Genomic DNA, 15948 nt, shown 5'->3' on the forward strand with positions numbered 1-15948 from the left:
ACCAGGAGAGGCCTAGGAGAGAGAGGCACTTCAACGTCAAAAGAACGTCGCTGGTGAAAATCGATGGTGAGAGGAGTTACAGCTTGATGAGAGTACTAGTTACGGATGTGTTCTTGGGAGCCAGTTTTGGAGAAAGTGGCTTACAGTTCACCTGGGTAGGGTGCCGCACCTACGGCACAAAGCTCATCGACTGCTGTGTCTTACTATTAAGAGTGAGAACATGGTGTACCCTGTAACAATGATTTTAAGGGCCTTGATTCCTTTCAAAATAAATGTAAGTTTGATGATTAGAAACAGTAATAACTACCCACAGGACATTATGATAAACCTGGACGTGTACTCCTTGTGGAATGTTCCAACTGCTATGACTTTCCTGGCACTTGGCTCCATTCCTCCCAAATGTCCCCCGACCTGCCCCTCCTTTGCTACTCTGAGCAGGACCCCCTTCCCCAGAGTTCTAGAGTAATCAACATCTTGTTTGGCTCAGGATACTCACACCCAGTTTACACCTGATGTAAATAGTAAGTGCTCACTTTTACTCTCAAAATTGTCCCCACCATAATAAAAGAAAGACAGATAATAACAAGTATTGGTGAAAATGTGGAGATACTGGAACACTCATACACGGCTGATGGGAATGAAAATTTGTACAGCTGCTTTGCAAAACAGTCTGGCAGTTCCTCAAAAGGTTAAACATAGACTTACCATAAGACCCAGCAATTCCACTCCTAGTTTATACCCAAGAGAAATGAACACATCTGTCCACGTAACTTAGACCCTCAGTGAGCGAGCACCAGATTCTCTGTGCAGTCTTGCAAACAAGAACCACACTAACTCACGGAATGGAAGTGTATTGTCATTGCTCTTGTTCCACTATAACAATACGTGAATGAACAATGAAATGAAAACTAGGATTTTTAAAAGCTAACCAAAATAAATCTTTACTTTCCTGGGGGGGATATGTCCATATGAGCTTGTATATGAATGTTCAGATCATCATTATTCATAACAGCCCAAAGCAGAAACAACCCAAATGTCTATCAACTGATGAATGGGTAAGTAAGATGTGGTATATCCAACAATGGAATATGATTCAGCCAGAAAAAGGAATGAAGTACTGACACATGCTACAACATGGATGAACCATGAAAACATTCTGCTAAGTGAAGGAAACCAGACACAAAAGGCCACATATTGTATGAGTCCATTTATATGAAATGTCCAGAATAGGTAAATTCATAGAGATAGAAAGTAAATTTGTGTTTTTCTGAGGCTTGGGGTGGTGATGAGAGAAAATGGGTAGTGATAGCTAGGGTCTATGGGGTTTCTTTTGGGGGTGATGAAAATGTTCTAAAATTGATGATGGTGATGGTTGCACAACTCTGGGAACATACTAATTTACCATAGAATTGTACATTTTAAATGAGTGAATTGTGTGGTAGGTGAATGAAATCTCAATAAAGCTGCTATAAGAAGTAATAATAAATAAGTCAAGTAATAATAACAACTCCCATCAGGAAATTAGTTATATGGTCACTCTACATGGCACCAAATACCAGGTGCTCAGACACCAATGGGGAAGGCAAATCTCGGAACCTTTAGCAATGACCTGATGAAACCTCCTCCTTTAATAAACCAAATCACAAAGCCAATTTAATTACCATATTTCCAAATCACCCTATTTGGATGGGTGGGGGAGGGAAGCAGGATGATGGGTTCCTGTAATTTAGTCTTTCAGTGGAGAAGAATCAAATTTGTTCTCTGTGAAAAATTACTTACAAGAATGTACAACAGGATTTCAGTACCGAACACAAAGCTCTCAGTACTAAAGAGCAAAAACCTTTATTCACTTAAATATCAACCAAGAAACAAATGTTTTTATTTACTTAAATATGTCCCAGGAAAGTACATTGAGACATTAGAATATGTTACTTAACCTACAGCAAGATCGGCATTTGAATAAAATTTCACATTAATCTTAACTCACCAAAGAAAAAATGTTTCCTTTTCTCTAGCCACGAAGTATTCTGCCCCCAACTTTCCCCTATTCTAGTTGCCACTGATCATAACAAACTTCTCCTGATGGCCGCTGTATGATCCACTACTTATTTTGCTCTGTTTTCTCCATTTCGCTTCTCTTTCGGTGAAAGCTTACAACGCCATCTACAAAGCCGGTGTCTTAGAGTCAACTCGGTCAATTTCTGTGAAATGACAACGATGCCCATTTCAATTAGTCTCCAGGAGAGCCTTTAAAAATTACTATTCTATCTAGTATTCTCTTGAGGAGAATACCTCACATGTGAAGTGAAATGAAATCTGATGAGCACTAACCCTTGTGAAATCAGCTGGGAGTGCCTCGGCAGAGGGAGCAGGCGCCCACTCCTAAGGAGGAGGGTCCTCAACACTGGTGGTTTGCAAGGCAGATTTTGGGGAGAGATCAAGCGTCTCCTTGCGGTCCATCTGGCCTCCTCTGGAGGACCTGTCCTGACGGGTTCCTGACACCCGTACGCTACAGCAAGGACAGCAAAGACACAAGTAGAAAACCAGAGGCACACTGATCCCAGATATGGAATAAGATAATACAAGGTGACTACTTAAATAGAATCCAGGAAATATATGTTGTGTGGGCGCTAACACCGGACACAGACACACAAATACACACCTGATAATAAGGTACAACTAGAAAGTATGCAAATCGATTTTTGTGTAAGGAGTATGTAATCAACCCTGTTATTTCTGCTCTTACATAATCATGCGTTTTAAAAATGAACACCAGCAGGATGCCTCCAGCATCAATTAGCTGTCCAGTATTTCAGCAGGGGTGCAAAGTGACAGGGACATCTGCTTTCCTCTTGTGGTTCTATTTTTGGAAAAAAATACTGATTATGCCTAACAGTCAAACAGGGAGACCGTGGTCAATCTGATCAATGATCACTTTAACACTAAAGGACGTGTTAAAAAACAGGTGGGGCTGCCTCTTCTCCCTTTCTTTCTGTGACCCCTTTGTTCCATCTATCCTCCTATTTCTTTCCATTTTCTGCCTTTTTTGCCCTTTTTTCTCACCAGATGCTTTCATTAGCTCCACCGCCATTCCCACACACACAGGATTTTTCCATCTTAACTGGCCACAGTATAGATATGAAGTATATCATTACTATTTATACTTTAAGTGAATAAAGATGTGTGTTTCCGGCTACTATTTTTAATGCCTAGTATTCTCATTTTTGAAAAAAAATGTTTTCCACATACAAAAAGTGTAGTGCAACTTATTTGATCCTTAGCAAAGATATAGAGAGGAAAAATAGAAAGCAGGAGGCTGTCAGCAACCTGTGGAGGAACTCCCTCAAATATTACACAGGTATAAAAATGATTTCACTCCAAATGCAAGACACTTGTCTGCATCCACGCATGGAAAATTCCCTTTGCTGCAGAGGGCAAAGTTGGGTAAACTTCTAAAAGTGAGGCGTAGGGCCCAGCCAAACATCTGGATTCAGAGGGACACCAGGACAGTCTTTCTTCCTCTTGCATACCCTTGGAAGGGACATCATGGGTACCCTCCTAGGCATCACTGGCACTTTACAGGTCTAGGTGTGTAGGACAAACCTATTGGCAGACCATCTGGGCAGCTCCCCCTGGAAAGAAGTGGGATCCTGCAATGAACAGATAGACACCCTCTGATGCAGGAGGAGGACTCAAAGCCTAGTTGATAGCTATCAATTACACTATTTGGTTAAAATGCTAGTGACTAGTTGGAAACAAAATGGCATAATTGAGAGCAAAACAGAGAAATAAAGTGTGGTTCCCTGAGTCTTGCCAAACTGTTCTCAGTTAATGCTTAGTTCCATCTTGGTCTACACTAAAGAGAAACATTTAACAACCTTTTCACTTCCACTTCTCAAAAGGCCTTGGGCTTACATGCAGATCCCAAGGGATCAGAGCTGCTCTGTCCTCATCCTCATATCCTTTTCCCTCTCCACGGAGACGACATTCCTCAGCAACGCATCTCTAGGTACCGTCCGGCGAGTTCCTTTTCGTAAGGACTGCAGGCTGGTTTTATCATCTCCACAGGAGAATTCTAACAGGATGGCTTCTGACTTTTTCTAAGCCATTAGCATTTTCTAAACTTTTAAAGACGCCAGGCCATTTTTATTTCTGGACATTGAAAAGCAACAGAATACAGCTATCTTTCAAACAGACTTAATCAGTGGTCCCCCCACGATCCCACAGAAACGAAGGGTGGTCTTGATCAGTAGTTCCTAATTTGATTCTCCATCTACAGTCAGTATTAGAAGAGTCATGATTTCATTTTTTTCCTCACTTTTTTGATAAAGAAACAGGATACTTTGGGAAAATGAACCAACATTAGATTAAGAAGCGAGCCTCAGTGGAAATCATCAATAAAACGTCTGAGAATATATTTTTTATTATGGAATTAATTAATATTCAGACTATGAAACTGATACCCATGGATGTGCTTAGTATTTCTTAATTTACCAAATCACTAAATTATATCTAAAATTTTTCCAGAAGCATTTACATAAATGGTGGCTAATTTTTAAATGTCACTTTTTAAAATGCTCCTTACAGGAAGAAGCCTCTTCCCTTCCAAACCAGATGGTAAACTGATGAGTTGATTTCCAGGAAATACTTTTAATTTAGCAAGGTCTGAAATTTCTACTGCCATAGTAGAGGTCTTCAAAAGAATCCTGAACAACCAAATTAGCTACTCCTTTGCATTTGATTAGTACAATGAAGAATAAATGATAGCTTTATTTGTATACTCAAACTTTTTTCCACACGTAACAAGATATTAAATGGCCAAGGCTGAAATAAGAGTCAAGACATCATAGAGACTCATCTACACAGGACTTGCAGAATGAGGGTACACATGGCCACCACCCTGAGCTCATCGCCCACCTCCAGCCTATTTGACAGAAGCCTGGGGATTTGCTGGCTGAATGAAGAAGAACGTTTAAACAGTATTGGCTTAGTAGGGATTACTATGGGGTCTCCCTCCTTCTTAGAGCAGGGAAGGGGCAAGCACGTTCTCCCTCCCAGTGAGGGTAGCTGCCAGAAAACTCCCCCAAGAGAGTGGAGGTGCAGAAAGGAGTTGGATCTCCCTCCCAGGTAGAATTCTTGCTGAGCTGCAGCAGGAAACTCATGGGCTTCCACATGCTGCCACCAGAGAAGGTATAGAGTTCTGAGGAGAGTCGAGGGCATGTGTGGTAGAGACAAGGGCTGCCTGGAGCTGCCCCTGATGGGAGAAGGCATGAGGACAGTGGGAGAAGCCTCCATTTCCAATGTTTGGTAGGGAAAGGCTTCATAACCTGTCCTGTGGGCCATGTGGACAATGCAGAAGGCAGCAGCAGCTTTGCGTCACCTTGAAGGGACCCTACCCAAGAAGGCTGCCTGCCACTGGGGCAAGGTGATACCAACAGAAAGAAGTTGGAGCCTTACCTTTAAACACAGGAGCCGGGAGAGGAGGGCAAGATAAAAGGTCAGCTGGAAAGCACCAGGCAAGGAATGGAAAAGTGTGTGTTTGCGTGTGTGTCTGTGTGTGTGCACATGTGTCTCAGAGGGTAAGACAAACAACCGCCAACATACTCCCTGAGGGAAGGTCTTCAGTAACCAAGAGAAAGAAGACCCAAAAGGCCCAATTTCCCCCCTTTCACCTCTCACTCCCTCTGCCTAGACCCTGAGGACCCAGAAGCCTGTGTGGGAAGGGATGGAGCAAGGAACGCTGAGATAAAGGCCACGCATCCTTCCCTGTGCAAGTTCCCAAGACAGGTGAGCCTTGCGCTGAAGGAAGTGAAGCAGCGTTGAACTGGATGATGGGGGATGGGAGTTTTGACGCAGATCAGATTGGACTTTTTAGTAACTGAAAGCAAGACTCAAAAGCTGTGATAGACCCCTGAGATACAATCCAGGGATGCAGAAGAAAGATCTGACAGAACAGGTTTGAAAGATGTGACAGCAGAAAAACAAATCTCTCTCCTGATGGAATCCTATCAGGTCCAGCCTGTTCTTGAAAGGATGGGGCTCTTTGTCATCTATTATTTTTCAGTTTTAGGCGGTGGAGAAATCTGAAGAGCTACCTAATGATTAAACATTAAATCAAAGTTACAGGAAGAAGCAAACATTTTTGCTCCCCAATCTGTTCTGTGCTTTTGTAAACCCCGTTACCTTGGTTCCCAGCCCTTTATGCAGTCTAGGCCCTGCCCCCTTTTCTGGCCTACCAGGACCATGCTCCATCAGCCTGCTTTGGGTTTTTCCAACACTCAAACTCTTCCTGACCTCAGGATCTTTGTACATACCTTTTGTTGTGCCTGGAACATTCTTCTCCACATTATTATTGAGAAAAAGGTGTTGAAATCTCTGGCTGTAAATGTAGATTCAGTTCCATCAGTTTTTCTCTCAATATATTTACATGCAAAATCTTTTAGTATTGGTACATCCTCTTGATTCACTGACCCCTTTTTGATTATGAAATGATAATTTCTTCAATCTGAAATTCATTTTATTTGATAGTAACACAGCCAGTTCAGCTTTCTTTTGATTGGTATTAGCACAGTGCATCTTTTTCTATCCTTTTACTTTTAATCTATTTGTGTTTTTACACATAAGATGGGTGTCTTGTTGACAGCACATAATTGGGTCTTAACCTTTGCTTTTATCCAATCTGATAATCTCTGCCTTCAATTTTAATTGAGGTGTTTAGATGACTTACATTTAATGTAACTGTCTACGTGGTTAGGTTGAAATCTACCATCTTACTCTTTGCTTTCCACTTGTCTCCCCTGTTCTTGGTTCCCCCTTTCCCTATTTTTCTGCCTTCTTTTGGATTCACTGAGTATTTTTTAAATATTTAATGCATTTTATCTTCTATGTTATTTTATTAGGTATATCCTTTTTTTGGTGGTGGTGGTTGATTTAACTTATCACATTCTACAGTCACTATTGTTCAATTCATTTCTATTACCGTGGCACCTAGAAAAATCCCTCAAATCTAGTTGAGGTTCAATAAATTGTTGTTAAATAAACTGATAACAGAGCCAAGCAAAATACCAATTAAATAAAATATTCAAAATATGGAATATTGTAATTAACTGACTTTCTTAGCAAATGAGGATTATCCAGAAAACTCTATATGCTTCAACCTTGTTTTTGACTTGAGATTTTTTCTAAAATGTAGTAGTTGGCTCTTCATGCTTTACAAGTTTAGTGTACTGGAAATAACTTTGTAGTACCTCATTCTCATCATTCTGAACACCAGTGATGTTGATGTCTGAACACAGAAATGGAAGAGAAGGTACAGAATGGAATAAATCTGTACAGAGCTCAGAACACAACCCTGAAGTTATTTTTTAGTTTCCTTTTTTTTGAAGAAAATCTTAAAGTGGCATTGTTTCTCTGTAATCTGCCTTTATCCTTAATAGAAAGAGGGGAAAAATTGTTCCAGTTATTTAAGACTAAAGGAGCATGTTCACTGTATGGTTAAATAGAGTTAAGAGAGAAAAACCATTTTTGTGTCAGACTTACAGAAACCACGATAGAATTTTTAAAATGAAATTGAATCAAATGAAATTATGATAAGAATGATAATGCACTAGTGCATGTCGAATGCATAATGAAATTGGCCACACACTTAAATGCAGCCAGGGCATGGTAAGCAGACCAAACAAAGCATTAGAACAGCTCCCACAAGGGTTACTCTTCTTCTGTGATACACAAAAATATAACTCCATCATTGCTGTCACGTAGTATTTCTAGTATACGATCCCCTAGGGCAAAAACAATTCTGAAGATAAATATATATGAAAATAAATGAAATGAATATGAAAATAAATATATTACTGTAACTAATAATTAAATGATAAATGGCAAATAATTGTAAAAAACCATTCCTGCAGAGATAAAGGACACCCACAAATTTAAATTATACCTTGTCTGAACCAAAGCTTTCAAACAGCAATTAATGACAAATACAGATCACCTTCTAAGTCCGCAAATCCCTGTACAAAGAGAAGCCCCTATAAACTGAAGAAGTTCAAGCAATCAGCTGAACTAGCATTTTCTCTGTAAACCACGGCAATGATGAACATCCATTAGCCAGTAGGTATTCTCATGAAACTTCTAGAAGACATGTGATAAAGATTTACCAAACAGGGTCCTTGAGCATTGATCTCTTTGGGGCTCATTTCTCCTTTATGATTGGGCTATGTTGGTATGACTGTATGCAGTGCTTGTACTATGATATTTACTCTACAATCAACAATGAGCCTGTGTGTACATGTGAGTAAGGGGGTATATATGTGCATATGCACACACATATGTATATATTCATGGGAAAACAGACATGAGTGTAGTCCTTCATTTATTGATGGGAATGCACAATACCTCCAGGTACCACAAAATTCCTAATCAAACACATACCAGGTCCCGGGCTAATCTATACTATAACCACCCATATCACCTATTACTTCCCAACATAGACAGGCAAAGGAAAGAGTAAATACCCGGATCAGAAATCAACATGGCGTTCTCCCAACTTCCTATCTTTAAACTCACCAGATGACTCTAAAATCTGGAAACAAGAATAAGCCTTCTGAGATTTGGAAAGCACGGGGCAGGTGAGACCTGGAGTGCTCGAGAGGCTAGAATAGGTCCTGGCTTTGTCATCTGTGATATATGGTATCTGGGGCAAGTATTTGGCTTCCTAAGAAAGCTAAGAAGGCAGAAGACGTGCATCTACACATGTATGGAAGTGCACGTGTGCATGTGTTCTGGGGAGGAGTGCAGCATCTCCCAGCTTATGGTGTAAGGCCCTTTGGACGGAGGTCCCATGGTCCTGCTGGGCCTCGAGAACCGAAACACTCTTAGTCCTTACAGACTGGAAAAGGCCGGTCCATCCACCCACTGCATGTCAAGGCCCTCCTCAGTCATCCTTGGAACAGGCACAGTTCCTTCTTTTTTCACCAGGGGCTGACCCGAGTAAGGACTGCCAGGTCTTTCATCCTCTCCAAGTCTGACACCCACTGCGAGCCTCCACAGCCTCAGGGCCTTGCTGCTGAGGGCACTCAACCTCTGACCTGGCCAAGAAAACTTGAACTCCTTGAAAGAGGACTTGGTCCCTAGGGGAACCAGCAGAAGATACAAAAGAAACATTAAAGGACAAAGGAATGCAAATTCTTGAAGTGATGTGATTAGAACACAAAAAATAGTTTCTCAAACTAAAAGGACTTGGAAAATTTTTTAAGTTCAATAACCTAACTGGAAGAGAATATTCACTTCTAAGAACAAAATAAGTAGTCTGGAACAGGAGTTGGCAAAGTTTCTGTAAAGGTCGAATTAGTAAATATTTTTGACTTTGTGGGTGACATGGTCTCTGTTGAAACGGCCCAACTTTGCCACTGTAGCATGAAAGCGGCCGGAGACAACACACACAGCAACGGGCTTGGCTGTGTGGCAGTAAAACTTCACTTATAGACACAGGCAGCAGGATGGCTTTGGCGAGCGATAGGAAGTTTGTAGATGCCTGGTCTAGAAAATCAAATAAAAAATCTATCACAACACAGGAGAAAAAACTGAAAAGAAATAGATCCAGGAAATTTAAAATGCAAAATCAATAACTCTTCAGAGAGAAAAAAGACTAGAGAACCCATAACTAAATAAATAACACAAGAAAACTTTCCTTAGAAAGACTTAAACCTTCAGACTTAACCATCCTGCTGAAATATCTGAACCACTAGAATAAAGAGAAAAATTTATAAGCTTGCATTAAGAAAGAAAAGGTTACCCAGAAAAGAGAGAAAAATCAGTGTTAGACTTTTCATCACCGTCAACACTGAAAGTTACAAAATGGAGGAACAATTTTTCATAAGGGGATGATACAAGATAAACATACAAAAGCTAACAGTCTTCCTCTGGACTAACACTAACCTGTGAGAAACAGAAAACCAATTCCACATACAATAACAACAGCACCTATAAAACCCAGAAAAGAAACTGATAAATATTAAGGAAACTATATATTTTTAAAATTAATATTTAAGCCTTAATTAATATATAAAATTCTAATCCAAATCCCAACAGAGTTATTAGAGGAAATGGAAGCAATTATTTTAAAGTTCATACAGAAGAATACATTAGAATCGCCGAGAAAATTTTGCAGAATAAATAGTGAGGGGAGATTTTCTCCACCAGATATAATCATATTATAAAGCTATTGTATTTAAAACAATATGTCATTGGCATTGGAATACACAAATGTATCAGTAGACTAGTACAGAGAATTCAGAAATAGATCCAAGTATATATTGAAACATAATGTATGATGAAAAAATGGAAATTAAGGGCTTCTTTCATATATGCTACTAAATACAATAATTATCTAACTGAAAGGAAACAAATATTATATTAAAGATACAAAAATAGATTTCAAGTAAATTAAAAATAATTTTTAAATTATAAGCAATTTACTAGACTATTTTCTAGCCTCTCGTCTTTTTGGAAAGGACAATGCCCTTTGGGGAATTCATTCTTATGAACTAAGAGCACTAGATATAAAGACATAAATAATACAGGCTTGTATGCTGCCTTGCTTACAGCACCAAAAAACTGGAAACAACTTAAATGTCCATCATGACGAGACTGTCAAATGAATAATGGCAAATCTATACCATGGATATAGGACATTATGTGTTATTAAAAAGAATGAGCTGGTCCATATGTGGTGAAATAGAGGGACTCTCAGGATATCAAGAAATAAGCATTTTTGCCATTCCTCAAAAAGCCCCACATGGCTTGTGTGTGTATTTGCATGTATAACTACGAGTGTGAGTGTGTGTGTGTGTGTGCGCACATGCACGCATGTGTGTGTTATATCACGATGAATAAAAGTTTGGGAAGATCACACCAATACACCCAATGTGAACACTGTCACCTGGGGAGGGAGGTGGAATAGAATGTCGACTTTTTCTTTGCATATGTTTATGTTGTTCGTTTTGTGGCAGAAAGTATGAACTGCTTTTACGGCATGAAAAAAATCAATAAATTAAAAGAAATCAGGAGCTTCTCGTTTCCCATGAGATAATGACAGTTTACTAATTTGAATCTCTCCAAAACCCATAGAGATCAACCAGGAGAGCAACAGAAACCACCGGTAACTCACCCCTCTGGCCAAGGCTCATGACATAATCAGCAGGCCCCGTGCAAAACAAAAAGGAGGGAACCCAGCCAAGGGCAGAGCCATCAATCTTCCCTTCCCAGGGGCCTGTCACCACAAACCTCCAAGGAATTGCAACTTCTGTGCTGGGACACAGTCTGCACCTGGACCAATAGTGGAGGAGAGGCCTCCACTGTGTCACCCACTGAATATACCATGACACTGACAAACTGGGACAGGACAGCTGCTGCACTGCCCTGACCCCGACCCTGCCTACATCTGCTTCCAGGCTCCTGGCAGATGTGGACAACTAGACAGAGCACAGGCCTCCACCCGCCTATGCAACTGGGCTGACCCAGCCAGAGGGGGGGCAGTGGTGGCAGGCCAGGGGCAGGAGCAGGTGGCTGGCCCTCAACCAGGGGAGGTGGGGAGGTGAGGCGTGGGTGGAGAGAACAGGGGAGGCAAGTAGGACCAAGCAGGAGTTGTGGAGTCAAGACTCTGACATATGTCCATTGTGCCATCAAACTTCACTTACAAAACACAAATTCAAAGATTAAATTACTAACAATTTCAAGTCAAGGGGTGACTACAGAGCATTACACCCCAAGCATGAGGCCCTTCTGAGAACTGGGCCCTGTGCAACTGCGCTGGTGGCATGCCCATGAAGCCAGCCCTGCCTACAGCATAACCAGGAGATGGAGCATAGTAGAAGCTTCAGTTAATGCTCAGGGAGGGAAACAAACACCTGGAGCCAGCAGAAACCCCGCCAGAGATGAGAGTCAGGTGGCAGCGCCTGGTAGCAGAACAGATAAAAATGTCCCCCAGAAAGAGCTTCCCACCCTGACTTGGACATTCTGAGAACAAGTCTGATACTTGGGCACAGGGGAAATGAAAAGATGGGCTGGAAAGTTCGTGAGACCAAAGATGGCAGTCTTGGGAGGGCATCACTTCCAGAGGGAGGCAGGTGACTAGAGAGTCACATCCCCTGGATGCTTGATGGTGAAGGGACAAAAAGCAGCAGCAAGCAACAGAAATTAAGGGTCCTTTAGAAAGAAAGAGATTCACAAAATCGGAAGACACATCCCCCCTCCTTCTCTCCCCAAAAGGCACCACTTATTAAAGAGATTACTCTTCCCTGTATGGAGAGAAGAGGCACACACGAACTGAGAAACCTAGTGGGCTCTCACCTCTGCCCGCAGAGAATCACCAGTGATTGCTGGTCCAGCCAGGAAAACATCAGACATTTCAAAATGAACAGCAAATGGCAGACACAAGAAATCAGTCATTGAAGAATGGAAAGTGATAAAAAGAAATTAATTCCAATTATTCTTTTCATTTCAAGTTATAATTATAATTACAATTAATGTTCCAAGCATTATTCAACTGTATTTCAGAAGTAGAAACTCAGTAGAAAAGAAAAACAAAGACTGGAAGATCAGCCCCCTCCTGAGAAAGGCAGAAAGAACTAAGAAAGTCATGTCACACCCGGCTTTGGGGTCAGGACAACAATACAACGACTGGAGAAAAGAGGCGGTGAAAAACCCATTAGAGATGGGAATCTTAAAAGAGCACCAACCTATCATTCCTCAGAGCAATTATTTCTATTCTTTAAATGACTGAATTTTCTAACTTGGAAGCATTTATTCAAATTGTTCTGAGATCTTTTCTGTCTACCTTTGAGACAGTTTTTCACTGTGGTTCTTTTCTGAGCATGATTCATATCTACTTTTAAAATTAAGAGATTCACAATGTCCAAGGTATCCCTCAATTTCTGAAGAGTTAACACTTAAAGTTCTTTCAAGGCGTTCTATCATATATAATCCAGTTGCTAAGCAACAGGATTCTTTTGCAACTGTGATCCACAATGGATAAAGAACGGATCTGAAAGATACACTGTAAAATTTTTCAAGTATACAATCGTATGGATCATTCTATTTACTTATTGCACATAAATTCCCAATGCCTTATTTCTTTTCAGTAATCTTTTAGCCCACATTAATGAAGAGAATATGAAAGCATATTGCATATCAATTGGGAACTGTGAAAGTGTGAGAACTAACAGAAACAGAGATCATCTTCAATTACTGAAACGATCACCTACAGACTGCAACACAGCTCTACTTACAACATTCAAAGAAATTAAAAGCGAAGCCTGAAATTTTCAGTAGGGAATTGGAAATTATTTTTAAAAATGATTTGGCAAACTTGCAAAAGAATCAAAAAAAAAAAAAAAATCTACAACCAGGGCCGGCCTGGTGGCGCAGTGGTTAAGTTCACACATTCGGCTTCTCGGCAGCCCGGAGTTCGCCGGTTCGGATCCCAGGTGCGGACATGGCACCACTTGGCAAAAGCCATGTTGTGGTAGGCATCCCACATATAAAGTAGAGGAAGATGGGCATGGATGTTAGCTCAGGGCCAGTCTTCCTCAGCAAAAAGAGGAGGATTGGCAGATGTTAGCTCAGGGCTAATCTTCCTCAAAAAAAAAAAAAAAAAATTCTAGAACCAAAGAAAAATGTAATAATCAAAATTAATAAATCAGTGGAAGGATTTAACAGCTGATAAGATAAAACTGAACAGAGAATTAGTAAACCAGAAGATGTCAGAAAACTATCCAGAATGTATCACAGAGAGACAAAAAGATGGGAGAGGGAGCAAAAGACATGGTGGAGACAGTGAGAAAGTCTACCATATTTACTTGGAGTTCAAGAAGAGAGAGCAAGGAAATGAGGCAGAAGCATCATGGGAGGAGGTCAAAGTTGAGACCACTTTAGAACCAATCTAAGACATCAATCCACGGACTCAGAAGGGGGAACAATTCTCAAGCAGTATAAACACAAAGAAACCCCCACCCACACACATCACAGTGAAAGCAGAGAAAACCAAAGACAATCTTAAGAGCAGCCGGAGGAAAAAATACAGATGACCTTCAAATGAATCATCCTCAGAGCAGACACTTGTCAACAGGGACAAAGAAGACAGTGGAATGATATCTTCAGTGTGCTGAAAGAAAATAGCCACCAACTTAGAACTCCATATGCAGTGAAAACATGCTTCAAGAATGAAGGGGCAATAAAGATATTTTTAAACAAAAATAGAGTTTGCCAAGAAGACCCGCCCCCAAGGAAATAAACGGTGTTCTTCAGGCAGAAGGAAAATGATCCCAGGTGGAAGGAATGTAATCAGGAGGAATAACAAACAAAAGGGGAAATACAGGGGTGAACCGAAGTGACACTGACTGCAGGAGGTAATGATATCTCACGGGGTTTAACATACACAGGGAAATAACATACAGACAGCAGCAGCATGTGGGCCAAAGGGAGGGAGACCTTCTATGTTCCGGAGGCACGAGAAGTGCTGAGTGACTTTAGACTCTGATAAGTCAGAGGTGCATGTTCTATTTTCTCTGGTAACCAAGTAAAGAAGAGAAATACACTGGTGGGAGGGGGACCAAATGATTGAAAAAAAAATGCAATCCCTCTAAGGGAAGTCAAGAAACGAGTGAAACACAAAACAGATGGGACAAACAGCAAACAAAAAAGCCTTAAACCCAAATACATCAGTGATTACATTAAAATATAAATAGAATATAGGAAAGTTGGTACAGAATCACAGAGTTTTAGAATTCATGGGGCTTTAAAATTATTCTAAATCCCACATTTCACCCCACTCTCCTGTTTAACCTACTGCCGTTAGGATAACACATAAATTCCTTACACGGCTGCTTGTGAACGGCCGCTCACCTCTCCCACCTTGTGCCTCACCCCTCATGGCCCTCTTACAGCCACATGTGCCTAGTGGTCACCACAAAGGACTGGGCAGCCACAGAGTCTATCTGAGGGCCTGTTAAATGTTGCGTAAAATCTAAAGGAGGAGGAAAACTTCAATAATATTGTACGTTTTGTGATTACCTTGGTAAATTAAACTTAATTACTTGAAATATCCCAATCCTGGATAATTAACCTTGACCAACTATTTTGCAAATTCTCAAGAGCAGAATTACATCTGTTTCATTCATTTTTGTATACGTGATGTGAACACAGTGCCTGGCACATAATGGGTACTCAATATAGGATGAATGCGTGAACTATATTAACGTGGGACACCGCCCAACTAATGATTCCCATTGGCCTACGTTAATTTAATTTGCAAGTTTGTAAATGAGAGCTAATGGCCCAAACATGCTAACACTAACAGTCTCACTCTCCTTGGACATGATCATCACCATGGCAATCACCATCCGAGCTAATCACCTAGGGCTCTCATGATGAGCAACGCCCTATTCCTGGGAACTTTTCACCTATCAAATCATTTAACACTCCTAACAACTCTGTGAGGTAGGGACAATTACTATGTCCATTTTATAAATGAGGAAACCGAGGCACAAAAAAGTTAAGAAAAACTTGCTCAAGGTTACACAGCAAACGAGTGGCAGACCTGGGATAGGAATCTGGGCAGCCTTACTCCAAAGTCCATGCCCTCAGCTACTATTGCTAGACAGCTCCCCCAGCTATCAGGACTGTCTGTAAGAACCCATGATGTGGCTGAATGATACCACTACAGACAGCTATTTAATCAACAGTACGACATGATGTGCTTTTATAACTTGACCTAGAAAGAAAACATGTGTCATGATGTTTGGCCAAATGCACAGGCAGAATCATGGTGTGTCTCCTGTAGCCTTTCATATCCTCTCCTTGCACCTGTGAGGGGGGAACTCAGTGACCCTGGAAACACGTCTTGCTGTCTGGAGCTGTCAGGGAAGCCAGAGCCCTTCGGTGACGCAG

General features: G+C 40.9%; 1 protein-coding gene across 9 annotated transcripts in view; it reads right to left on the reverse strand.

Annotated features, from left to right (window-relative positions):
* Positions 1-15948, reverse strand: part of PDE8B (phosphodiesterase 8B) — a 217432-nt gene that overhangs the window by 143984 nt on the left and 57500 nt on the right. The gene's annotated exons all lie outside the window — the stretch shown is intronic.

Source organism: Equus przewalskii, chromosome 13 (assembly GCF_037783145.1).
Source record: "Equus przewalskii isolate Varuska chromosome 13, EquPr2, whole genome shotgun sequence".
Classification (NCBI taxonomy): Eukaryota; Metazoa; Chordata; class Mammalia; order Perissodactyla; family Equidae; genus Equus; species Equus przewalskii.